An 11,948-nucleotide genomic window follows, 5' to 3' on the forward strand; every position below is an offset into this window, starting at 1 on the left:
ACTCCATTGCCTTTTACTCAGAATTGAGACCGAGTTGTCAGAAATTCAAGTTGTCAGAAATTCATGATTGACTAAGATTATCTGAAGTTTGGCCAACTTCTCCAAGTTTGACAAGACTTTGGTACTCTGAAGTCTGTGGTGGCAAAAGGAGGTCAGTAAAGAACATCTGTATTTAAAGTAGACTTTAATCACATCTCACACCCTTACTCTAGACCAGTGTTCAACCCCAGGGAGAAGCTTAAAAGTGTGGCTTCATTAGAAATGCAGGAGTCATTTTAACCTAATTGCTCCCTCATCACAGTGTAAAACTGACACCTAAATCTTTAAGAATAAACTCATAGTCCCTGATTCCTGACACTATTCTCCCAGAGGACCTGCATGCTATTACTAATTTCAGTAAATGTTTTCATGATTTGGCTGTGGAGTTAACGTTTGTTTAACAAGTTCCAGAGGAACCAATTTCCTGCTTGAGGAAACTTCCTTACCAAGTTCCCTAATTATTCCCAGACTGTCATCGCCCTGTGGAATCCAGCCAGCCAAGGGAGGCTGTTAATAGGCCACAGGTGGTGGCTACAGTTTAGTTACCAAGGAAACAGATCAATTGTACAGAGAGGCAAGTGTGACACCAGAAAACCAGGTACCTGTAAACACATGTACTTCTGCTGACTCCTATTTTCTTTTAGGAGGAGGGGGCTGCCAAGAAAATCAGGACATACATCCTCTTAAAATCATTAAAAAGTTGGTACAGTTGAATTCTCTAAACCACCATCCTCAAACTTTTTCAACTCAGAGTCACTTTACATTCTGACAATTTGTAGAGAACCTCAAAGAGCTTTTGTTATACAGATTATAGTAATTGATATTTACTATATTAGAAATTAAAGCAGGCATTTTAAAAATATTAACTCACTCTTAAAATAACAATAAACTATTACATGTCAACAGAATTAACATTTTGATGGAAAATCATTGTATTTTCAAAAAATTTTTAGAAAAGTGGTACTGTTTTACATTTTGGCAAATCTCTTTAACGTTTGACTTAATAGAACACAGCTGAATTCTCATATCTGTTTATGCATTCAATCCATTGTCATCAATGCATCACGTAACTTTTAGAAAATGCTACATTTCTGAGAGAATGAGGGATAAAAGGCAAATAATATCTTAATACTATTACGAAAATAATTTTGACCTCACAGAACCCCTGAAAGGGTCTAAGAGTCTCCCAGGGGTCTTGAAACCAACTTTGAGAACCATTGCTCTAAACAAAACTGCAATAAACGATGGTCATTGAATATCTTTATTTTTGAATGAAACATAAAGTAAAGCAATAGACCAAGAAAAAAGTTTGTAGTTATTAAGATGAAAGTGTCTATGTTCTACTCTTGATATTTCCACTGCTTTAGGCCATCTCAACCTGTAAGGAGTTCTGGCCTCCCGCTGGGACATCCTTAAATTGACATCTGGGATGGTCTGCCCCTGTTTCTGGATAATAATTTTGAAAAGAGAAATAGCCCATCTAGAAGCCCTAACACCAAAAACAGGTTGGCTGTAATTTTATTTTGAAACAGCGACCTGATATTCTATATATTGCCAAATATCACAAGGCCGCAGAGTTTATTAGCAAAGGCTACAAGGTTGGGGGGCGGGGGAAGCACATAATATTTGGAAAGAGTAATAACAAAGATTGAATTTTCATGTGCAGTGAACGCCTACTCTCCTTTTAAAGCCTGCCTAAGAAGTCAAAGGATAGGAGAAATGTGAACTTTTGAAAAAGATTTGCCTTTTTTCACTTCTGCAAAGCAACTGTATCATATGCCCAAATCACTCATGTTAATGAGATTCTTTCAATCCCAGAAGAGCTGCACAGGGACACATGATGATCTCAGGTGGTGTGTCCCTCTTGCAAAAACAGCTGGCATTGATGAACATTTCTGCCTATGATCTCTGCTTATGACCAATTCCAGGCAGACAGTTCTACCCAATGTGCCCACCTCTAGGAAAGGTGTTCCAGCTTGGGATGTGCATTGCAGACAGCAGCTCAGTGCACGGCCACCAGAACAATGCCTAGGGCACATAAACCTGACTTCTGTCACGTGAGAGACAACAGAGCAGGCCTACTGGCCAAAAGCATGAATTCTGAAGTCCAAGAAACCTGTGTGCTGATCCCAACCAGCCACAAAATAATCTAGACTTAGACAAATTATTTAATATCTCTCCGCTCTTCTATTAAGTGGTATTGTTGTGAAGAATAAAATGAGCTCACCCATGCAGGGGGCTTAGCCAGGTATATAGTAAGTGTCCAATACATACCAGCTATTTAAAAATGCAAATTTGATTTTGTTTCTCCCCTGTGTACCATCCTTCAGTGATTCCCCCATACCTTTCAAAATTGAGTCCAAACTCCTTTGTTTAGCTCATAAAGTCATTCACAGTCTGATTTTCTGTCGCTCCCCAAGTATTCTATGCAGCTGTCACACAATGCTACTTGAGATCTTAAAATTTCATCATGGTTTTTAGACACTAGCTTTTCTCTAGATATAGAGTCCTCTTTCTTGTTTTTACCATATAACTAATTCTTACTAGACTTACTATGGACACTATGACTACAGTCTCCTCCTCCGGGAAGTCTTCTCTGACTCCTACTCTTGAGACACTTAACCAGTGAAGTCTCAAAGCACAACTGTTAACTACAACTATAACATTCACCACACAGTGGTGATATCTTACCACAGTATATCTGCTTCATTATCTGATGGTAAGCTCCTAGAAATGAGTAACTTTTCCTGATTTTTGTGCCAAACACCTAGCATAGCAACTGGCACATGATAGGTACCCAATTTATGAAGGATACTCAAATGAAGTGACATAATCTATTATTGTGAATGTATAATGTACGAGTAATGGGGTGGTGATTGTGCTGATGGTGGTGATTTGATGATGGTGGTGGTGGTCATGGTAGTCGTGGCAAAAGAGCAAGGTTGGGAAAGGAGATGGGGAAAAGGGAAGAGCGGAGGATACACCTCAGTCCTTCTGGTCCTAAGCCTAACAAAAAGATATACCTACACCTTTTAAGGATATGGAACTTGCCACTTCATTTGCTATCTTCCCAGAGCTCATGTTATGGATTCTGTTACTTCACGTGAGTTCATCAGAAATGATATTGGTGAACCCCACGAACAAGTTTAGCTTCCTGGAGTTTCAGTGATGAGATTGTAGCAATTATGTGCTTCAGCCGCTAGATGGCAGTGAGAATTTAGTCCGTCTTTTTGCATAATTAACCAGATCCCTTCTGGAACCTTAATTCTTTTTGTGCCTGCAGCCCATTCCTCTGTCCCAGGTACCCTGTCCAATTCCTCTGTCCCAGATACCCTGGCCCCTAGCCTCCTGTACGAGCTCCTTGGTTCCTGGGATGCCTGTAACTTCCATTCTTTGCTACTCATGTAGCACTTTATCTATTTGTGTCTATCTCTTCATCAGATAGAAACATATCAGCACAAGGCCTGAACCACACGGATTCAATATCTTCTTTTGGATTCTTTCCATGGAACTTCAAACCTCTACAGTCCCTCCATCTTAATAAGACAATCTTTGGATCATGCATCCTTCTTTAGCTATTGCTCTGCACTCTGTTCCCTTATTCAAATCTCCTTTCTGAGCCTGACCTGTGTATCCCAGCTGTCTACTTGACTGAACAGGCATCTTAAACTTTACTCGTCCCAAACTGGATTTAACCCAAAAAGTCTTCCCTTTCAGTGTTCTACATCTCAGCAAATGAAATCCCCATCCACTCTTTACTCCAACCAGAAATATGGCTTCACCCTTGATACTTCTCTCTCTTCTACCCCTCCCACATACAATTCATTACCAAGTCCTGTCAATTTGGTTTCTTAAATATGGATAGAATCATTCATGCTTCTCCATGTCCAATGTCACCATCCTAATCCAAGCCACATCACTCTTACCTAGGCTGTAGCAATTGCCTCTCCCTTCCCTGTTTCTACTCTTGAACTCCTCTCATCAATTATCTACTCAGCAGTCAGAAGGACATTTTAAAAGTGCAAATATGCCCATGACACTGCTTTGCTTTACACCTCACTGGCCACCTATCGCTTGTAGGTAAAGTTCAGAGTTCTTATTGTACCTACAAGATTTTGTGTGGTCTGGCTTCTACCTACCTCTTCATCTCATTCCTCCCTCTTTCTCTCCAGTATTCTTCCTTTCCTACAATGACATCGAGTTCCTTCACATTCAGACCTTCAAACACTCCATTCCTTCCTCCTGGTCCACTCCACCCTCCACAGTTAGGCCTGGCTAACTTCTATCAGCCTTTAAGGCTCAGTTTCAATGTCCCTTTCCCAGAGAGGTCTTCCCTCTCCTGGCAGTGCCATTTCTCTCCTTTCCACCCCCTCCAGGTTAAATAAGGTCTTTCTATTATAAACCAAGGTATCTTGTGCTTTCTCTTCATAATAGTTAATACAATTATAATTGTAATAATATTTTCATTATGTGTTTAATAGTTGTTGCTCTTATTAGACTATCTTGCTTATCTTAGATTATCTTAGCACCTGGCATATTAATAATTCTCTCTGTCCTTAGACTATCTTATTGTTCCCAGATTATCTATGTATTAGTTTGCTAGGACTGTTATAACAAAGTAGCACATACTCAGTAACTTAAACAACACTACCTTGTTAAACATGTGGGTAATCTTGACAGGTCTGGAGGATAGATACCCAAAATAAAGTTTTCAGCAGGGTTGGCTCCTTCTGAGGGCTGCGAAGGAAGGGTCTGTTCCAAGCATCTCTCCTTGGCTTATAGATGACCATCTTTTCCTTATGTCTCTTCACGTTGTCTTCTCTCTCTACATATATCTTTATCCAAATTTCCACTTTTTATAAGGACACCAGTCATATTGGATGAGGGCTCACTCTAATGATCTCACTATTTAACTTGATAATCTCTGTAATGACCCTGTCTCCACATAAGGTCACATTCCAAGGTACTGGGGGTTAGGACTTCAAATACGAATTGAGAAGGAACACAATTCAACCCATAGCTAACCTATTTAATAATTGTAGAAATATACAAGACATTCATGTACATCAGACTCTAAGATATTAAACAGTCCTAATTAATGATGGCACAGACTTAAGAAACAATCTTGCTATTCCCTTAGGATTCTGACATCATAGGACAGCCTCTGGCACTGTAGCTCATCCAGGACTTCAGGAAACTGGGCTCTCGCTTATCTCTAGAACCTCATAGCTGTTCTGGTTCACAGCTGCATTAGCCTTGATTGATGTGTGTGTGTGTGTGTGTGTACTACAGCCTATCCCTATTATGCAGGACAGGGCAAATTATTTCACGTTGAGAGGGAGACCAAGCCCTGCATGGAGAAAAGAAGAGGGTCCTTTAGCAGAGAGTGTAGAAAGAATTCAACACATACGCCAAAGTTAGAGTCAAAAGGAAAGTTTATTAGAAAAGGAATAACACTCCACAGACAGAGTGTGGTCTCCTCTCAGAGGCAGAGAGTGAGAGGGACCCTGAGTGTTCAGGGAATTCAGCTTATATATCATTCTTTAGTTCCCATCTCCTTTGACATGGACATACAGTGAGGAAAGGGAGGAGGAAGAGTATGTAGTGTGAAAGCCCTGATGGCAGCTCCCAGCCTTTAATCCATAGGTCCCCCAAGGTATTAGCCATAGGGAATGAATGATTTTGTGTAGGGCAGCCACTTAAAGACTGTCCTTCCTGTTTCTCCTTCCACAGGTGTGGGGAAATAGGTTGTTAGCAATCCCAGTAGAATCTTCCTTTGTCCTGAAGGTGTCCTCATGGCCTGGCTGCAGGACTGATCAGATCTGAATGTAGTATGATTAACATTTTCATTCTCTTGCCTCTTCCCTACATTACCTAGAATTCCATTTGGTCCTGTTCTTCATTGTTTTCATTTATTTGCTTGGCAAAGATACTGAACATTTTCCATAATACCATTCACTGACTGAGGGCACAGCAGTATAATATTTCTCTGACTTTCTCATTAGCATATGGAGTCCCTCTGAAAGTCGTAAGAAGGTCAGCTTTACAGAACCTGCCATAATTTTGCTGGCTACTGTGATCAATGAAATGGCAGCTTAGAGTGGTCGTTTTCCTTTCCTTCCTCAAGAGCTAGACACTTGCTTGTGGAAATGCTATGGGTGAAACCTTGTACTACCTCATTAAACATATGGTTAATCTTGACATTTTATACACTGAAAAACCAATCCTGTTTATACCTCAAGGAAATGCAAGAGCCATCCTTGTAAGTAAGAGAGGGGATTTCCCCAGGAGAGTCCTTGGAAATCAGCCAGCATGCCACAGCCACAGCTTGGATGGAATACTAACTAAAATGACATCTTTGTCTCAGCAGGCTGCTCTTGTGCCTGGTAGACTGGGCTGCCACAACCAATAGAGGAAAAAGAAATTAGCACATCAGCAGTGTCTCTTTAAGATCCTCAGCCTCCATAGGAATTATATCTCTTTATCCCTCTGTGTCAGCACAGTCCCAGTTATTATCTCCAAGATCCTAGAAACTAGGCAAAGGAAAAGACAAGACTGTGACCTGTTGGCAGGGAGCAAACTGAGGGACCTCAGAAACCCTAAAGGCTTCTTACATTAAGAAGCCAGCAGCATTTGACCCCAGGCTTCATGCGTCACAAGCTGTATGAATTTGCTAGGGCTGTGTACACCGCCTTCCTAAAGCTCTCTTTATGCCACTTCCCTTTTACAAGAGACCGACATTAGTATGGTGATGACTTTTTTCATAAAAGTGAAATTCCTCTTCAGATTTCTTTTGATTAGCTAAAACAGGTACTAATATAGGTCTTTTGTAAAAGCCAAGTGGCATAAAGCGAACTTTCAAAAAACCGGTACCTGTTTGTGCTAACCAAAAGAAATCTGAAGAAGATTTTTCGCTTTTATGAGAAAAGGCAGAAGCAAAAATAGCTTTCAGCACTTGTTTATAACAAGCGTCTGAAGAGAACGCATACCCCACACCCCGAGCGGCAAGAGTGGTGCCGCCGCCAGGAGCATTTCCTGGGAGGTGCACTCAGCATCTCAGCATCAGGCTGCCATAGTTTTGAACTGTGTCTGTGAGCATCTGTGCTCTAACCCGATTTAGTTTGCACATCTATTAGCAAGATGTGTTCTAAGGGATCAGAAAAGCCTAAGAGAGCTCGTAATGGTGTTACACTTAGGGTAAAACTGGACATAATTAAGCATTGTGAGGATGGTGAACAAAATAAAGATATTGTGGTTGTATTGAATTTTGGGGTCTGGAAATGCTCAAATATTTTTCCATATGTATTAATGGTAATTGTGTCTTTATCACTTTGGCATACAAAAGGTTTCATAGGAACACTCTACTTTTGGATAGTGGAGGACACCTGTATTATTGAAAGCCCTCAGTTTTCCACCTGTAATTATTCTTTACTCTCACACTACTACCACATTCACAACATTTCTCTTCTGACACTTCTGGTCACCAAATGTACTGGGGGTTTTCCCCACACCAAGCAATTTTCTACATCACCAGCTGGGTGTCCTATAATGTAACTCAATTCTTACACTATCTACTTGGAGAGAGCATTAGATTCCACAGGTTAAGGACTCAGTCTCACAAGACTGCTCCCACTTCACTTCAGATGCTAGTCGCAAGAAGTAGGTCTTCAGGTTACCCACAGCTTCTGTCCAACATGGCCGCAAATTAGCAGTTCCTGTGACCCCCTTCTGAGGTTCAATTAACTTTCTAGAATGGCTCACAGAACTCAGAGAAATACTCAGTTCATTGAAAGATACACTAAAAGATACAAATGAAGAAATATATCGGGTGAGGTCTGGGAGGGTCCAGAATGCAGGAGCTTCTGTCCCTGGTACATGGATATGTTCACCAACCTAGAAGCTCTCCAAACGCCATACTCCTGAAATTTTTAAGAAGGCCTCATCATGTGGGCATGATTGACTGAATGGATTAACTCCATTTTCAGTCCTTTTCCCTTCTCAAGAGAATGGGAGAGGAGACTGAAAAATCCAAGGTTCTAATTATGGCTTGTTCTTTCTGATGACCAGCACTCATCCAGGAACCATTCAGGAGCCCACCCAGAGTAGCCTCATTAAAACAAAAGACACTCTTATCACCCAGAAAATTACAAAGATTGCAGTAGCCCTATTTCAGGAATCAAGATCAAAGACCAAACAGTAGAACAAAAAATGTTATTTGCGCTCTTATCCCTTAGGCATGGGAGAGGGCTCCAGGGTGGTTAGAAGGCTGCCTAGTGTTTGGTTGCAGGGAGAGGGTCAGGCACAAGGCCAGCACCGGGGGGTTGCAGAGGGGCCTCTCAAAAGCCTCTGGGCTCCAAAGGCTCCTAGTCAAGCTTGAGGGTGAGCCTTTCGAAGACATACTGGCCCAGCCCAGCCTGGGGACCAGCCAGCCTGCGGAGGTTAGTCAGGTGGTTGCCTATCTTCTTGATGAGTTTCACCTCCTCATCTAGGAAGTGGCACTCAGGGAAGTCACAGAGATGGAGCCTGCATGGGCGGAACCCAGGGCACGCAGGTCCAAAAGGGCCTGGTTCAGGTTCTTCTCCATGACCATGGCGGCTTCCATGGCATCCTGAGTTTTATCCCCACTCATCTTAGGAAGGCTTCTGCAAGTCCTGGAAGAGGGTGCAGCCACCATGCTGGTTTTGCATCTTCAAGAGATGCTCTGCGCCCTCTCATTTCTCCTCAGCCAGTTCGCAGAAATGGCCTACACCTTCCAGAGCCACATCATAGAAGTTGAAATAGAAACCCAGAGAGAGGTATAGGTGTAGGAGGCCCACAGATGCAGGTCGACCAAGCGGTTGATGGGGTCCTCCACCTCGGTGGAATAATTCTGACAGATTTGAGAACTCATGGCTGTTCAGCAATAAGGAATTAAGCTCAAAACATGGTGTTAGCTGGTCTCAGGGGCCAAGGACAGCTGAGAAAGTTCCAAAGGTTGTAACTGAAAGAGGTTGGTAGGTGGTCAGAGGCTGGAAGAAGGGGCATTCCTGGGTCTCTCTTCTGTCCAAACACTGTTGAAGCAAAAGACAGATCTGGAGGACCACAGATTCACTGCCTAAATGTACATAATTTTAATTGTCAATTATATCTCAGGAAAACTGGGGAAAAACAAAATATATTAAGGTATTGAAAAAAGAAAAATTGGTTTATACAATCAATGAATGAACAAATGAACTAAATAATTATTAAAAGGAAACTGAATTTAGCTTCTTTTGTTTGCTTGTTTGTTTTAGATAAGCCTTGCTTTATTGGTTCTTTTAAGAGCTATGAGAAGGAAATATCAGGATATCAGGAGATGGGACTCAATCAGACTCTTTTGCTGATGCTTCTTTGATGTCTAACTGAAAACAGTGTTATACAACATTCAGATATTACCGGTAAACTTTCAGCAATCTGCTGATGAAATTTTTTAAAGTAATTTGGTAATATTTGTGAAAGTTTGCAAACTCACAGTTTCTTTAACCCATCAAACTCACATTGGAGAACCTACTCTGCAAAAATTAAAGCACTAATATTTGTAAATGTATAAAAGTAGGGTTTTTATTTAGCATTCTCTAAAGGGACCAAAAACTAACAAACACACCTGTATGATCACCACTAAACAATTTTTTGAAGAAACTATTATACCCATATTAAGGAATATAATGCATCTATGAAAAAAAGAATAAAAACGTGTATAGAGAGGAAGTAGGAAGATGGCAGGGTTCGTCTCCTCCCGGCACCGCATTGAAATTACAACCAAATTATAAAATAATCAACGTGGAGAATCACCTGAAGTCCAGCTGATCATAACAACTACATCTGATAACATAAAGGAGCCACATCGAAGCTGGTAGGAGGGACAAAGTCCTGAATCAGGCTAGACCCGCATCTGCGGATGTTGGAGGATCACCGGGAGAGAGAGTGAGGCTGCAGAGGCTCTCCTGAAGGAGAGCAGGGTCCTAGTCTCATCTCCAGCACAGGATCCCAGCCCAGGGAAGAGGAGATTCCAATAACTCTGACTGTAGAAATTAGCGGGGATTCCAGCTGTCTGGGTAAGACGGAAGGTGACTGAGCCCCTAGATGTCCCTTTGAAAGACCCACGCAAAGGCTTTCTGACCCTGTGGACACTCACCCAGGACACCGGTGGTGGGTCTGAGGCTCGTGCAGGATTCGTTCTGAAAAAGTCTCCATTACCTGAATCAAAACAAGAGCCGGAAAGGCAGCCACCATTGTACCTTAGTCCGGCCCCATGGGGTGACCTACAGACCACCCAGCTTGATTGTGCAGACCCCTCCCACAGAGCCATTAGGAAGCGCTGGTCTGAGGGGATCAGCCCACTCCGCCTAACGCCTAATCTACAGACTGCCTGAAGCAGTTGTTCCTGGGTGGCTGCCAAGCCCTGATCTGAGTGATTCACAGCAGGGCGGCTATTGTGAGCAGCATTAAGCTATATTTACATTCTCAGTGGGCGACCAGTGCTGTGAGCTGCATTTCATCGGAAGGGTTAGGCAGCTCACTGCTGCCAACACAAACTTGGGTGGATATTGGGAACCTGTGGGCCAGTCTCAGACAGTAGCTGGTCTTGCTGTGATCTGGGTCGTCTGTGGGAACTCACAACAGTTACCAAATTTGCAGTAAGACTGAGGCTATGTTGATCTGACTGCCATTGTCTCTCTGAGACTCCCCCTACCCTACCCACAAATTGCCCCAGGTGGCCCATTGACAGTGAACTGACATAGCCCTGCCCTTCCCCTCCCCTGATCACCTAACCCACACAGGCAACAAACTTTGGCTGGCACAGGGTGGTCACTGCACGGAAATCAACAGTAGGCAGACCTTTACTGTCTGTAAGAGGGGCAATATTGTGTCCGGGGAGCACAGGGGTCTGTGGGAACACTACAGTGGGAACACACAGGCACAGAAGTTGCAACAAAACTGAGGCTGTATTGGTCGAATGGACCTTGTCACCTTGAGATCCCACTTTTCCCAAGCTACAAAGTGCCTCCAGCCCATTGACAAGCAGCCTCTTGTGCCCTTCTTGGCTCTGGGGTTGAGCAGTTTGTGCAGGCGACAGACCTGGGCTAGTGCACTGAGCGCATTTTGAAGAAAACAGTTGTGGACAGACCACTGCTGCCTCTAAGAGCTACAATATATCTTAAGAGTCTGTATTGGCCCGACGGCCCTTAAATCCCTGAGTTCCTGCCCCATATAGTACACAAAGTGCCTGCTGCACATTGATGATAGGCAGCTGCCCCTGCTCTGGGGTAGCATATTTAGGCCCAGGGTGGGCAGCAGTTGACCTTGCTACAAGTGGAAACTTGTACAGCAAGCCACAGAGACAGCGTAGGCACATAAACTGACACTACAGTGGCAGGGGGAAATTTACTCACTAGACCCAGGAGACTCCCAAGGTCCCTGCACCACTCAACACACATATCACCCAGAGGTTCATCCAGTTTCAGAGACTTACAGGCAGCTGATAGGCAATATCAGGACTTGAGGAGCACTGGTCCTTCTGCTAAGCTGCCATACATCAGGGACGTGGGATAACTGACCGCTGCCTACAGCGTTGTCTCTTCCACTTACCTATAGATCCAGCATAGGCAACAAGTATCAGCGGATCACTTAGTAGTTTTCACCAGGTAGCCCTGAGCAATCAAAAGCAGCAGCTGACCTTGGCCTATGGGGGAGCCCCTCCCAAGGGGCCATAAACTCAACGCATCTGGAAGCTGGCACCAGACCACAATAGAACAACTCCTGACTGGTTCCAGTAGTGATACACACAAAGGGTGGTTGCAACAAGTACACAAGACTGCTCGGGCAAATCCCACTTAGTGGGTCAGCCCCCACACAACAACTCTTATCCTGAGAGTGCAGCCAATTCACAC

At 43.2% G+C, this 11,948-nt stretch overlaps 1 pseudogene; it reads right to left on the reverse strand.

The window, feature by feature from the left end:
• Positions 1-8,402: 8,402 nt before the first annotated feature.
• LOC105305144 lies at positions 8,403-8,929 on the reverse strand (annotated as a pseudogene).
• Positions 8,930-11,948: the final 3,019 nt, after the last annotated feature.

This window comes from Pteropus vampyrus, unplaced genomic scaffold (assembly GCF_000151845.1).
Source record: "Pteropus vampyrus isolate Shadow unplaced genomic scaffold, Pvam_2.0 Scaffold366, whole genome shotgun sequence".
Classification (NCBI taxonomy): Eukaryota; Metazoa; Chordata; class Mammalia; order Chiroptera; family Pteropodidae; genus Pteropus; species Pteropus vampyrus.